Below are 15,732 nucleotides of genomic sequence, written 5' to 3' on the forward strand. Positions count from 1 at the left end.
GCACACTGTCTGGTGATCTTTTGTTAAATTCCTTTAGATCCTTCTCCATATGCTGTTTCCACAGCCTTTATGTACCTTAACTCTAGCCATCTTTGTTCATTATATGTGCCAAAGTATTAAAGGGAAATCCTATCCTGTCAGAGCTGAAGAAACTTCTTGAGGGTGAGAAACAAAACACCTTCAAAAGAAAAAACAAGAAAGTCTAGTTGCCTCCAGAAAAAAGCACCTTTGGGGAAACTGGAATAATTCCCCCCTCTCCACTTATGAAACAGAAACAGGCTGAATATTTTGCACAAGTACTACTTTCTGTTTGTTTTCAAAAGCACTTCAAGTAGTTTAATAAAAGAGGGCAGCAGTGACAAGCGACACTTTAAATGACATTAGTCATTTGCTTACAGGTACAGTATATGTATGTACTAAGCTTTTTTGCTTTGCTTAAGATCTTTTTTTACTATACTGTATTGGGAGGTTATAGCAAGGTCCACATTTACTGGAAATAATGGGTAAATAATATGAGTTTATGGTTGACAATTATCTGGTTCTTACTTTAACAACTTTAACCTACTTATGGCAAATAACAAACACCAAGCTGGTTTTTATGATTTTGGAAAACAAAGCATGGCCATAGCTGGTTAGTACATGGAGGGTAGATGCTTTGGAAATCACAGGGTTGAAGACTACCCTAGAATTTGACTTTGGAAAACACCACAGAAGACGACAATGGCAAACAGACTTAATGATTGTTTGATTTTTGTGCAGCCCAGAATCTGAATTAATCCAATGAAACTGAAAACAAGGCAATCTAATATTCAGCTTTATTATTGATCAAGATTAATGCTGGGTGACCTTAATCTCCCCCTTAAACAATAAGGCAAAGAGAGAAAAGCAGGCACAATTCTCCCCGCCTGGACGGCTTGCCAGCAGGGTGGAATGGAGGGAGGATGACCAAGAGTGGGCAGGCAGTGGAGATGAAGAACAACTGAGTTCAGGCAATGAACAAAGTGTTTCACCTCTGGTGGTGCCCCTTTTATGACCTTTCCCATCACAGTTGTTAATGAATCATTGCAGTTATTCAGTTAGTACCATGGTTATAAACCAAATCTAGTTTCCTCATACGTGGTTATACAGGACAATGCAACCATCATATATATGAACCAGTTGCCAAGCCTCTCAGCTTTGATCACATGACCATGTGTGCAGTGTTCCGGTGTCCCTCTGGTGGCTACTCGAGTGGAATCATTGCTTAATGGTGATTGGCTGCTCTGTCAGACAGCTGCCTATTTAAAGAGCTGTCAGGAGCGGGTTTACCTCAGATGTTATTTGTGGGCTGTTCTGTTAATAAAAGTTATTTGATCAACTCTCCTCATCAAGCCTCAGTTACTCCCCTGCCAGCTACCAATCATAGTAATAGGGATGGTGCAATGGTCAATTGAAAAATGATTGTAAGTCATCAGGGTTGTTGTAACTTTGAACAGTCAGTAAGATTGTAAGGTGGTAAGCCGAGGACTATCTGTGATGCAATCTGATAACGTAGATATTCCAAACCCATATTTATGAGATCAGTAATGGGTTCTTTACTACCCGTTTGTGCATGCAATCGTGCATGCGTAGAAGCATCCCAGGCGAGTGAGCAGAGTTTCCTGCGCAACCAGTTCTTAGAACCAGGCTGAACCGGGAGCAACCCACCATGGTGTGAGATTGTAGTTTAAAGAAGACAACAATGGTTTGGTCATCGTGGTCAAAGCTGGTCTAGTACACATCTGTTTGCAATTCAGGAGAAGCAAGTTGTGTTTTGTTTTGCTTTGGAGACAGCAAAATAAGTAATTTAGAAGATTTAGAGTGGAGAAAGAGGAATTCTTTCAACGGTCAGGATATATTTACTATTTTTACTACACCTCTCAACTCTGCAGTGGATGTGCTAGAAGAGAAAATAAAACTGCAAATCTTGGAAAGAGGTATGTATATACGTATTTACTATTTTTACTACACCTTTAAACTCCACTTTATGCTAGAAGGGAACAGTTTTGGAAAGAGGTATGTGTTATTCTTGCATAAAAGAAAAGCTATTGAGTAAGAGGTGAAAATAGATTTGTGGCAACTTGTTTTGTTTTTAAAAATTGAAAGTTTAAGAATGGTCTATGATTTCAAGGTCTAGAGACCAAACTATAAAATACTGCATGTATACTGCAAAATTAAGATTCCACAAGACTCATTTTAGCTTGTGTACTATCTATTCTCAAGAGTTATTGTTCTGAAAATAAACATATTATGTATATGCAATGACTGTGGGTATATATGCAATGACCATATATGAAAAGGATTTGGCGATGAAAGGTGCTCTTAGAACAGTCTACAACTGATGATATTACTAGTTAGGGTAATGAAATGTCTGCAAGAAAACAACCAAGCTCAGAGAGCATCAAGAACCTCTCATTTCAATCCTGAGCTAGAAATATTCTCCCTTATTGGTACTCTGACTTTTGCATGGTAAAACCAATTAAAATATGTGCTGGTGTATACTTGAGACCCTGAGAAACAAAACAATGAAGATGTAATGGGCGTCATCATACCACAGAGAAAGAATGGTAGCAACTCAACGCCTTCACTTCAGTTTACATTGTCCTTGCAAATAAAGTATGATGAAATGAAAAATGTTAAAGACAATTAGGAAAGGGAAGGCCTCACTTAAAATACTGCATTCAGTTTTGGTCACCACAATGTAAAAGGAATGTTGAGACTCTAGAAAGAGTGCAGAGAAGAACAACAAAAATGATTAGGGGACTGGAGGCTAAAACATATAAAACACCCTCCTTGTCTTTCGTAAACCCACCTCTGCCGCCAGGCATGGGGGAACTGAGACATCTTCCCCGGGCCCATACTGTTTATGCATGGTATGTCTGTGGTTATGTTTTCTTTTTAATAAGGGCTTTTTAATGACTTTTAATTATTAGATTTGTTATTTATTGTGTTATTATTGTTGTGAGCCACCCCGAGTCTACGGAGAGGGGCGGCATACAAATCTAATAAATTGAATTGAATTGAAGAACGATTGCAGGAACTGGGTATGTCTAGTTTAATGGAAGGAAGGATTAGGGGAGACATGATAGCAATGTTCCAATATCTCAGGGGTTGCCACAAAGAAGAGGGAGTCAAACTATTCATCCTAAGCCCCTGAGGGTAGGACAAGAAACAATGAGTGGAAACTAAATAAGGAGAGAAGCAACTTAGAACTAAGGAGAAATTTCCTGACAGAACAATCAATCCATGGAACAGCTTGCCTCCTGAAGTTGTGAATGCTCCAACATTGGTAGTCTTTAAGATGTTGGATAGCCATTTGTCTGAAGTAGTGTAGGGTCTCCTGCTCAAGGAGGGGGTTGCACTAGAAGACTTCCAAGGTCCCTTCCAACTCTGTTGTTGTTAATGTTGTTGTTGTTGTTGCTGCTGCTGCTGTTGTTGTTGTTCTTCTTCTTCTTCTTCTTATTGTTGTTGTTGTTGTCAGTACAACACAACAAACGAGATCACTATGCTGGATTTTGTATTTCATCATCAGCTGGGTGCTTCCCAAGCACCTAGGACTGCATGATGTAGCAGCCAATTACGTTTGCCGATCCCAGTAAGGTGGCTTTTTGCAATTGATAGGTGGAGATTTGGTCAATTTCGATCATTTTCAAATGTCCGCTGAGATCCTTTGGCACTGCGCCCAGTGTGCCAAGGACCACTGGGACCACTTTCACTGGCTTATGCCAGAGTCGTTGCAGCTCGATTTTTAGATGTTCCTATTTCACTAATTTCTCTAGCTGCTTCTCTTCAATTCTGCTGTCTTCTGGGATTGCAATGTCGATGATCCATACTTTCTTTTTCTCCACAATCAGGATGTCTGGTGTGTTATGCTTCAGAATTTGGTCAGTCTGAAGTCGGAAGTCCCACAGTAGTTTTGCTTGCTCATTTTCAACCACTTTTTCGGGCTTATGATCCCAACAATTCTTTGCCACTGGTAGATGGTAGTTCTGGCACAAATTCCAGTGGATCATCTGTGCCACAGCATCATGTCTATGCTTGTAGTCAGTCTGTGCCGGTGATGGGCTCCTATGGGCACAGTCAGGAATGCAGTACCGACAGCAAAATTTGGAATTCCACCCCAGAGCACCCAATTTGCACTGAATGACGTTGAAACAAAATGCATAAGCCACGCCCACAGTGTGGTAGTAAAAATTTTGGTAGCCCATCACTGGTCTGTGCGATTCTTTTTGCAGCAGCTGAGTATGTGATCGATTGTTTCATCTGTTTCTTTACAGAGTCTGCACTTTGGACTCTGTTTATTATTATTATTATTATTATTATTATTATTATTATTATTATTATTTGCTATGGAATATACGGGCAACCTGAAAATTACTGGTATGGTCTACTTGAATCTCCAAAGTTGGCAAACCCCTAAAGTGGCTGATTGGTGGTCTGAAGGAACATAGTTATGATGCGGTAGTTGGATCAAGAAGAAATAGCATCACTGCATGACTTTTTCCTCTGACTGCCTATAGATAATGGGTTTGCCTTCTACAAGTGAAAGATATGGCTAGGTTTTCTAAAGAATTTATATATATAACATACATTGGAAGTTCCAAAGGAAAGGTAAATTTGAAAATCAGGTGTCCCCCAACTTGACCTGAAGTTTCAGATTATTCATTGAACCACAAATATTTACTATAGGGAAATAATTTAATAAATACTATTTTAACTGATAGTATTACTGGTACCAACAACTTGTAAATGTGTAGCAGGAAGAGCTCTGTGTGTCTATTTAACTTTTATCAGCAGAAAAGGACTTGTGCAATGGGAAAGAATATTGGTAATGTTCATATTCCTGAATATGATTATTAGAGACTGAACACATGTGTTAGCATATGCATCAAACTGTAATATTCAAATGATTTCTTTGGGGGAAAATTATTTAAAGTCAAATGGAGAAGAGGCATGTGATATATAAGCCTATAGAATAGTGACATAAATCACACTGATAAAAGGAGCACTAAACGTCTTAATGAATAAAGGCAGGAACGCTATTCCAAAAAATCAGGCAGTGCCTTCACAAACTGGCTAGAATGCAAAATAATCAACATCTGATCCAGAGAAGGCAGTGCTCTCGGGAGTCCTTTAACTGAGAATAAGCAGAACCCACAAAGCAAATTATGATAAAAGTGGGCACATCTGATCCTAAGAGAGGAATTGGTTTAGGCTTGCTCACTTCACTCCAAATTGAAGTCCTTCGCCTGTAACCTGGATAGCATTAGCAGAAACAAATAATCAGAGGCCTGTTGCAGAACATGTCTGCTTTTATTTGTTACTCAATTTGTTTTATTTCTTCTTTTCTTCTGAAGAAAATGTTCAAACCCAGCTAAATATTGTATTGTATATTGACACCATTAGGTACTGACACCTCTGATGGGATTTTAAGCCCATTCTTCAAAAGAATGGGTGGGATTTTACTGGTGGAAAGCATACTCATTATGACCTAGAGGTTCTTTAATGTAGACACTCAAACTTCTGCTTTAAAGGCACCACATTGACCTTCTGAGAAATCAACTGATTAGATTTCTTAAGGCTTCACAAAAACCTGGAAAGGTTGGACTTCTTTAAACAACAGGACAGATGTGCTGTTGCAAATGTTCACAATCATTTTGCAGCATTGATTTATTCCCTCAACCTAAGAATGAAGGTAAGGTTTTGATATGTTCTTGCATGAAGATCTTTAGCAACTTGTGTCCTATATCCTTAGCCATCCAAGGCATTAAATAACTGGTTAATATTGGTTGGTGTACTGCCCAAAATTTGTTTGTTTGTTTATTAATTTATTTATTAATTAATTTGTTTGTTTATTTGTTTGTTTGTTTGTTTATTTATTAGATTTGTATGCCACCCCTCTCCATAGACTCGGGGCGGCTCAGAACAATAGTAAAAATAATATTATGGCGGAACAAATCTAATATTAAAAAGAAGCATATAAAAACCCTATCATATTTTAAAAAAACAAATAACACATACATACCAAACATAAATATAAAAAGCCTGGGGGAAGGTGTCTCAACTCCCCCATGTCTGGCAGTAAAGGTGGGTCTTGAGTAATTTACAAAAGACAAGAAGGATGGGGGCAGTTCTAATTTCTGGGGGGAGTTGATTCCAGAGGGCCGGGGCCACCACAGAGAAGGCTCTTCCCTTGGGGCCCGCCAAACGACATTGTTTAGTCAACGGGACCCTTAGAAGGCCAACTCTGTGGGACCTTATCGGTCACTGGGATTCGTGCGGTAGCAGGCGGTTCCGGAGGTACTCTGGTCCAATGCCATGAAGGGCTTTAAAGGTCATAACCAACACTTTGAATTGTGACCGGAAACTGATTGGCAGCCAAAGCAGGCCGCGGAGTGTTGTAGAAACACGGGCGAATCTAGGAAGCCCGTTTGGCAATTTTTTTAACCCTCACAGGCTTCTGTGAGACCTGTGTGCATGGGTGGGGATGGGGAGGGATTGTGTGCATGCGCAGGGGCAGCACATAGGTGGTGGTGCATATGCATGGGGGATGGAAGGGTTGTGGGCATGTTCATGCATGCTAGCACACCCACACCCACCCTTTTGGCATGCAAACCAAAAAAGGTTCGCCATCACTGCCCTACACAATGAAAGCAAAGCAAAATAGTGATTAGGAATGTGATGCTATCTTTAAATAGAAATAAAACAAAACAAAATAAAGTCACTGGGTTTTGTAGAAGAAGAGATACTGTATGAGCCCAACAGTCGGGAGGAGAAGAAGCCTGTTATTGCTATAAGTTAGGATAGTCACGTATAATCACTATCCTTGCAAGGGATAAATTCATAAGCGCTTAGGTGCAGGTGAATTAGTAATCAACACAGAGAATGCATTACATTTTGAATGACTAAAAATGTCAGAACATGGTATTAAAGCAACATGGATTATCTTGCTGTTTGGGGAGGGCACTAGGGGGAGCCAAGGAACCATTATTCAGAAAGACTTAGGTGGAAAGTTGCTGGGCAAGGCAGATGGTTTCTTATGTCCTGTTACAAAATACTTACAAAGTTTCTTATAACTGCTAACTGAACTATAAAAAGTCTTCTCGGCTACAAATCTCAGTTACATCTTTAAGACAATCTAATGTAAAATAAATTGGGAAATGAAAGTTTAAGATTTCCAACCTCTGTAGATTAATACACACTGATATTTATAAGTTCTGACCAAAGCATTCCAAAAGGATAACTTACAAAGCAGATTGGAGCAAGCAAAACACTCCTTTTTGGAGCATTAAAATAGCCTTTTCTTTTGGTAAGTTCAGAAGCCTTGACTATCTCTTTCTGTAAAGGGAGTTGGCACTACAGCCAGTAGAAATGCTCTTGTGTGAAAGCATGCACACCAAAACATAAAAAGTCTTCACTGAAGGAGATGGCTATTTTAATACTCTGAAATACTTTGCTAAAGCTATTGAGTTTTTTGCAAACTCAATGCTATATATCAACCCTATGTGAATGAATGAAAGAATGAACATCAAACTTTCCATCAGTGAGTAGGGATAATGTGATGTTACAGAACTGGTAGCAACCCGCTGGTGACGTCATGATGGCATCACGGATTCAATTCAATTGGTGCCTGCCTGAGGGTGCCACCATCTTTTCTGGGAATTATTTCCAAAGTTTTACTGTTTGGAAGTTTTTTCCTCTGCTGCTGTTTGAAAATGAGCCCTCCTGCCTGCTCCTGGGTTTATACTTACTTATGTACTTGCTTGCTTGCTTGCTTGCTTGCTTGCTTGCTTGCTTGCTTGCTTGCTTGCTTGCTTGTTTGTTTGATTGATTTCTTTTTTTAAAAAAAAGTTTATTGAATTTTAAATATAGGGAAGGGGAAAAGGGGGAAATGGTCAAGGGGGGTATATATAATACACTTATAGACATAAACCTCTACACATACACATAAATATAAGCTTATACACATGTGTTAACATATCTTCGATTCATATACTTGTATGGGTTCAAATCTAAATTAAAATATTAAAGTATTTACAGAGAGAGAAAATAGATAAGGAAGCAGTAGAATAAAAAAGGGGAGCTAGTAGGTATACAAAAAGATAGAGGGGTAGGGGGTAAGGGGGGCTGCGAATTGGCAGGCAATTTTGAGTTTATGACTTTTCATTTAGGTTGTGTGGAGGGTGTATATGATAAGAAAGGAAACGTAATTCTGTGGGTATTTGAAAAAATAGGTAATTACTAGTAAGATATTGATATCAATAAAATTAAGTTCAGATAATCTATGTACATTGTATGGTGATGTCATGATGGCATCACAGATCCGAGGGTGCCGCCATCCGCCATCTTTTTTGGGAATTTTGGAAGTTTTTCCTCTGCTGCTGTTTGAAAATGAACCCTCCTGCCTGCTCCTGGGTTTATACTTACTTACGTACTTACTTACTTACTTACTTACTTACTTACTTACTTACTTACTTACTTACTTACTTACTTACTTACTTGTTTGTTTGTTCGATTTCTATGCTGCCCTTCTCCTGAGATTTACCTTTATTCCTTCGCTCAAAGCACAGCTGATCAGCTCTTCGGCTGTGTTTCAGTTTGATTATAGTTACTGAGCTTGCACGGAAGCAGAAAATGCATGATGGGATGCTTGCTCCACTCCTGTGTGTGCAATGTGAACTGGTGGCAAAGGTAAGTGGAATTCAGCCCTGATAAAGCTACTGAGCTGCACTGAATTATTAGCAATAAGATACAGTATAGAAAGCTGCTTCCTGCCATCTGGTGGTCAGAGAGAGTTGTCGCAAGATTGTTCCAAAGAATTGAAACCATTAATGTAAAATAAGATATGGACTCAATCTTTTCCAGATCTCTGGATGGATAAGCTATGGTTGAAGCAGAGTTGGGTTCCTCCAAGTTTGGACTGGTTTGTCTGAACTGGTAACAAGCCACTGATGATGTCACAATGATGTCATGGAACCGGTTCTGTCAGTGCTGGTCCGTGGACGCCAGTATCTTCTTTTTTGGAATTTATTTGGATTATCATTTTTAAAAAAAAGTTTCCTGGATTTTTTTTCTTTTGCACATGCACAGAAGTCACACAGCACATCCATCGCCATCATATTGTCAGCTTTGTGGGGGGGGGAGTTTTTTGGGGGGGATTTTCAGCATTGTGCATTTGCACACGCACTTTGCACCCATGTGCACATGAGGCACAGCCACGTGGCACAGGAGGAAGTGAACTGACTGTGAGGTAAGTTAGAACCCACCCCTGATATGACAATTCCTAAGCATTAAGTCTAGACCCTATTGAACTTTATGTCAACACTTTGAATTGCACCCAGACAGAGCACTGCTCACAAAGTGGATGCAATACGACCAATACAGAATGTCTGCAAGAAAACAAGCACGCTCAGAGAGTACCAAGAACCTCTAATGTTAACCCTGAGCAACAAATATTCTCCTTTGTTAGGACCATACAGTCACAACAACCATCAACGAGCAAGATGACTGTTATATTTTGAATTAACTACAATTTCTGAATGGTTTTACAAGGAACTGCTATGTTCAACGTGTTGCAGAAGTCTAACTCCCTCAGATTGTTTTTAAAATTTAGTTCTTCCAGTTTTGATAGCCACTTGATACATTTTCTAAACAATTGATATCAATTTCAATTTCAATTCAATTTATTAGATTTGGATGCCGCCCCTCTCTGAAGACTCGGGGCGGCTCACAACAATAATAAAAACAGTATAATAATGGAACAAATCTAATAATAAAATTATATTAAAATCCCCCAACAATTTAAAAACCATACAACACATACATACCAAACATAAAATATAAGAAAGCCCGGGGGAGATGTCTTAATTCCCCCATGCCTGGCGATATAGGTGGGTCTTGAGTAACTTGTGAAAGACAAGGAGGGTGGGGACCGTTCTAATCTCTGGGGGGAGTTGATTCCAGAGAGCCGGGGCCACCACAGAGAAGGCTCTTCCCCTGGGGCCCACCAAACGACATTGTTTGGTCGACGGGACCCGGAGAAGGCCAACTCTGTGGGACCTTATCAGCCTCTGGGATTCGTGCGGTAGAAGGCGGCTCCGGAGGTATTCTGGTCCAATGCCATGAAGGGCTTTAAAGGTCATTACCAACACTTTGAATTGTGACCGGAAACCGATCAGCAGCCAGTGCAGGCCACGGAGTGTTGTAGAAACGTGGGCGAATCTAGGAAACCCCACGATAGCTCTCGCGGCCGCATTCTGCACGATCTGAAGTTTCTGAACACTTTTCAAAGGTAGCCCCATGTAGAGAGCGTTGCAGTAATCGAACCTCGAGGTGATAAGGGCATGAGCGACTGTGAGCAATGACTTTCTGTCCAAATAGGGTCGCAACTGGTGCACCAGGCGAACCTGGGCAAACGCCCTCCTTGCCACAGCCGAAAGATGGTGTTCCAATGTTAGCTGTGGATCGAGGAGGACGCCCAAGTTGCAAACCCTCTCTGAGGGGGTCAATAATCCCCCCCCCCCAGGGTAGTGGACGGGCAGATGGAATTGTCCTTGGGAGGCAATTTGGGCCAATGTTCATATCTTATTAGAAATGCTAATTCAAACTCATTAGAACTATGTTATAATAGGATGCTGAGCTTTATTTGCTTCTAAAATTATTTGGAGAAATCCTTTGGAAGATGTGAGAATTCTTAAACGTAGCTATATCTTTTTTTCCAGGCAGTTTTAAAGAATTTGGTGTTAATATGTGGTTGCTTTAATATATTGATTTCTGAAGCAGCTGCTTATTTCCCCCCCCCAAGCTGTAGTGAAGTTTGATCAAAGGTCCAGATACTTTGAAGCAGAGGTCTTCAAACTATGCCGGCTGGAGAATTCTGGGAGTTGAAGTCCACAAGTTTTAAAGTTGCCAAGTTTGAGGATCTCTACTTTAAAGGAACTGTTGTGTTCATACTTCCACGTATTTCAAATAATTTCTGAAATATACAGGTCCGTAACAGGTGGTAAATAAAAGTGTATATGAAACTAAATATGAGAAATTAAATGGAGCCTATACACCAAACAGGACAAAACAATTTAGGCAGCACACATTCTTCTAGAATGTCCTATGTTAAGTGCAAACCACAACAGGAAGCAGTCTGAGTTTAATGTCGCAAGTTGATATTTTTATCCTAAATTGTGGCTGCTGGACTCCACTAATCTGACCAGAACCAAATGTTAAATTATAAAGAATTGTAAATGATTTGTGGCAGCAGAATGGTGGGACAGCAAGATGGCAGGGCAAGGAGGCCATGAAATTGAAACCATCTGTTTTCCGCCTCCCCATTTTTTAAACTTACGTCTGCTTTAGGTAGAACTTTTTTTATATATAAAAGGAAATAACATCTAGGCAGCCAAGTTAATACTATTTTAAATATATAAAGACATGTTGAAGTTGTTTACAAGTTTGTGTCTGCTTCAGAAAATACCCAGATTATGAAGCTCCTCCTTCTCTTCCTCCTTTTCCTCCTTCTCCTTTTCCTCCTCCTCCTCCTCTTCCTCTTCTTCCTCGTCCTTCTTTTAACTTTGTACCAAGTAAATTTGTCACTAGCCTATTTATTTCTAGGCCATGATTAGACAATGGGCTATGAAAATATACATTTAGAAAAATCAGTCCCAAGGATATTGGAGTTCAATTCAAGTGTGGATAGAAAAAATATTAAAACAATGTATAGGATTGAAACCAGAGATATTCCTGTTGGGTATATTGCCCGAGAAATTGAGTAAAGAAGATACATATTTAATTATTCATATAATTACAGCAGTGAGAATTGTATTTGCGCAAAAATGGAAAGCAACAAAAGCCCCTTCTGTAATTAAAAAAATATTGGTTTGGGTGAAAATGAATAGATTTAAAGTTAAGGAAGATTCCAAATACTATAATGTATGGGGGAAATTTTATGATTGGTTAGAAAATGAATATGTATAGAAGATAAGTAATACAGATCAAATTGGAGGAAAATAAAAAATTGAAGGTGGTATATCTAGGTGACAAAAGTAGGCAGTTGAGGAGGCAGCATTAGTAATACACCTAGGAAAATATAAGAATTAAGCATAGATATGGATATTGGGGGGGATATGTTTAAGAGACATACTGATAATTAAAGGATCAGGGGCATTAGTTATCTGTCTGTTAACTATAGGATGTATTGTGAACAAATACACTCATGGAAAGTCTAAGAGGGAGAAAAGTCTAAAACCTGGCAACTTCAAATCTCTACCACTAAATGCTCTGTTTTACACATTGGTAAAAAGAATCAGAATACTAAATATAAACTTGGAGGAATTGAACTTATTGATAACCCTCAAGCTGTCAAAGACCTTAGAGTACTCATATCCAAGTCCTAGAGCCCACTGCAACAACATTGCCAACAAGGCTTTAAGAGTTGTTAACCTAATCCTTTGCAGCTTCTTCTCTGGTAATTTTGAACTGCTAACAAGAGCTTACAAAACATTTGTCAGACCAATCCTAGAATACAGCTCACCTGTATGGAACCCACATTGCATATCTGACATCAACATAATTGAGAGAGTCCAGAAATATTTCACAAGAAGAGTCCTTCATTCCTCTTCTCACAACAAAATACGTTACTCCGCCAGATTTGAAATTCTTGGTTTAGACAACTTACAACTCTGTCGTCTCCGTTCTGACTTAATTATAGTTCATAAAATCATATACCAAAATGTCCTACCTGTTAACGGCTACTTCACCTTCAACCACAACAACACACAAGCACAAAATCGATTTAAACTAAATGTCAACCGCTCCAAAATTGACTGCAAAACATATGACTTTAGCAACAGAGTAATCAATGCCTGGAATGCACTACCTGATTCTGTGGTTTCTATTCCTAACCCCAAAACCTTTAACCTTAGACTATCTACAATTGACCTCTCCCCCTTTCTAAGAGGTCTGTAAGGGGCATGCATAAGCGCACCACTGTGCCTACCGTCCCTGTCCTATTGTCTTTTTTTGTTACTTTTTATCATTACTTCTCTAATGTTTTATTTGTACAAATTATCACCCTATAATTGTTTGACAAAATAAATAAAATTTAAAAATATTTAAAAAAGGAAATAGAGAAGGGAAGAAGGGAAGAGGAGGGAAGTAAGGAAGTGGGAGAGAAGGAGAAAGAAGGTAGAGGGAAGAGAGGGAGATAGAGGGAGGGAAGTGATAGGATATAAAAGGGGAAACAGGCAGGTAATTAATGTATAAAAGGTGCAAATTAACATACTGGTCCATGTACTATTAAATAGAAATGTATCCCTATGCATATTTTGTTGAGAATTAAGGTATTTGTATGGTTGTGTCATGGAGAAAATCAATAAAAAGTTTATTGAAAAGAAAAATCAGTCCTCTCTGCAGAAAAGGAGAATTATTATGAGTGTGAAATCAGTCTTTAGTCTCAATAACAGATGGGATGTGCAGGAACAATCTGAAGCTCGGTGGGGACAAATTAGAGATGGTTTAATGTGTCAAATGAAAGATGTTTAGCCTGTTTTGAAAGGGGTGGATTCTTCCTAATGAATCATGGCTTCGGCGGAATTTAACACACAAAACACTTTGTATCAGCGTAGGATGGAGTGCTAGTTTCAACCCTTCTTCAGTAGCCTTACTATAACAATCCATGTGTCAGGTTGCAAGTAATGTACCCATCATAAATTGAACTCCGAGGCACTCTGTTACCTCAAAGTACAAATTTATTTAGATACACCATATTGGCATTAACTGGTGAAAAGCTAGTACTAAAGTCCTTGAGCTTTTCACCCCATATAAATTTCAGATTCTCAAGTTTCCAAAACAACCTATCCCATTGTCCAATCAAGATGGGAGCTGGTTGCTTGGAGACTTCTCTCCTCCTCCTCCGGTCACTCAGCCATTGGAATGTACGTGACTCATCAGTTATCTATGATGTTATGATTGAGAGTCCCATCTTTCTTCAATTCCAAACTGTGTCAAACTGAATTCATATTTGAAAGTCCAAAGATACAATCCAACACCCAAATCAAATTCAGGCTTGACACCATGTCTTGCTAACATCTTTTAGAGATTACGTGTGCATTGACTATGGTGCTATACTTGAAGAGAGTCAGAACACACTACTACAAAATACTGCAGCAAGATTAGATGCTCTGAATATGTAACAATTTTATGCAATTTTTACTGGCTCTAACAAAAATAAGTAAATGGTATAATATGGAAGCTCAGACGGTGTTCTGGAGAGAGAATTATATGACTCCTACCTGTTGTGGTTCAGCCTGGGACCCCTCCGGGAATGGCTGATTTGCTGTCGGTGTCCGGCTCAGAGGCTGAGGACCAGGAGGGGCAGACTGATGAAGAAGCTGAATCCCAGGCTGAAGATGAAGGACAGCCAGAGTTCCACCAGGGGGAGCTCTCCCCAGCAAGCAGCCTGGATTCCCTGGGGGAAGATGCTAGTGACTTCATAGATATGCGACAGAGGAGAGCTAACGAGAGAAGAACGCAATTGGCCAGATATTTCCAGCATTAGGGGTCGCAGCTGGGTTTGGGTGTGGTGCTTGGGAAAGGATAAAAGGCGGCCCCACCCTTCCTGGCTTGTGGAGTTTTATCTTGGAGATTCGTGAGACCTGTTTGTGAACTTTGGTGGCTACAATCCTGGTTTGTGCCTTGGACTCTTGAAACCTTGGGGGGGGGTGCCAGCAAGAAGCTTTTGGAATTGACTGGACATCAGGACTCTGTTGTAAAGTATTGTAACCTGTCTGCTGTGAAGACAGGTTTTCCTTTGTGCTTATTTTTTCCTGCTATAAATTACTTTTGGATTTTACCAGAGTGTCTGGCTATTTTTCAGTGGGTGTGGAGGTCTGGGAAAACCCAGACAGAACACCTACCATTTGTTGTTTATATAATAAAGCATGTTTAAATAAAATATAACTTAAAGCAATGGGTGGCCTTTGCGTTTTCAATACATAATAATAATAATAATAATAATAATAATAATAATAAAATAATAATTAATAATTAATAATAATAATTTATTAGATTTGTATGCCGCCCCTCTCCGAAGACTCGGGGAGGCTCACAACATAATACACAATGTACAAATCCAATATTAAAAACAGAATGAAACCCTTATCATAAAAAATTAATCACACAATCCAAGCAAACCATACATAAATCATAGTAGCTAAGGGGCATCTCAACTTCCCCATGCCTGGAGACATAGGTGGGTTTTTAGGAGCTTGCGAAAGGCAAGGAGGGTGGGGGCAGTTCTAATCTCTGGGGGGAGTTGATTCCAGAGGGCCGTGGCCGCCACAGAGAAGGTTCTTCCCCTTGGTCCTGCCAGATGGCATTGCTTAGTCGATGGGACCCGGAGAAGGCCAACTCTGTGGACCTAATCGGTTGCTGGGATTCGTGCGGCAGAAGGCAGAACATATGTTTCAATGGGTGGTCTTTCCCCAGAAGCCAAATGATATAACCACTACCTCTGAGGTTTGGGTCTGAGTATCTTGATCTATTCTTGTTTTTAAAAATCTTTGTTTACCATTTTGATTTATTTCATAATGTGTTGATTTTGGGGGGGAGGGATGCTTTCACCAGAGGATGATTGTTATGTAAACAGTATTCCCCAAGATAGAAAAAGCATTTAAAAAAATCATTTATATATTGTGCTACACAGGTGTGTAAGCCATAACATAG

Source organism: Erythrolamprus reginae, chromosome 3 (assembly GCF_031021105.1).
Source record: "Erythrolamprus reginae isolate rEryReg1 chromosome 3, rEryReg1.hap1, whole genome shotgun sequence".
Lineage (NCBI taxonomy): Eukaryota > Metazoa > Chordata > Lepidosauria > Squamata > Dipsadidae > Erythrolamprus > Erythrolamprus reginae.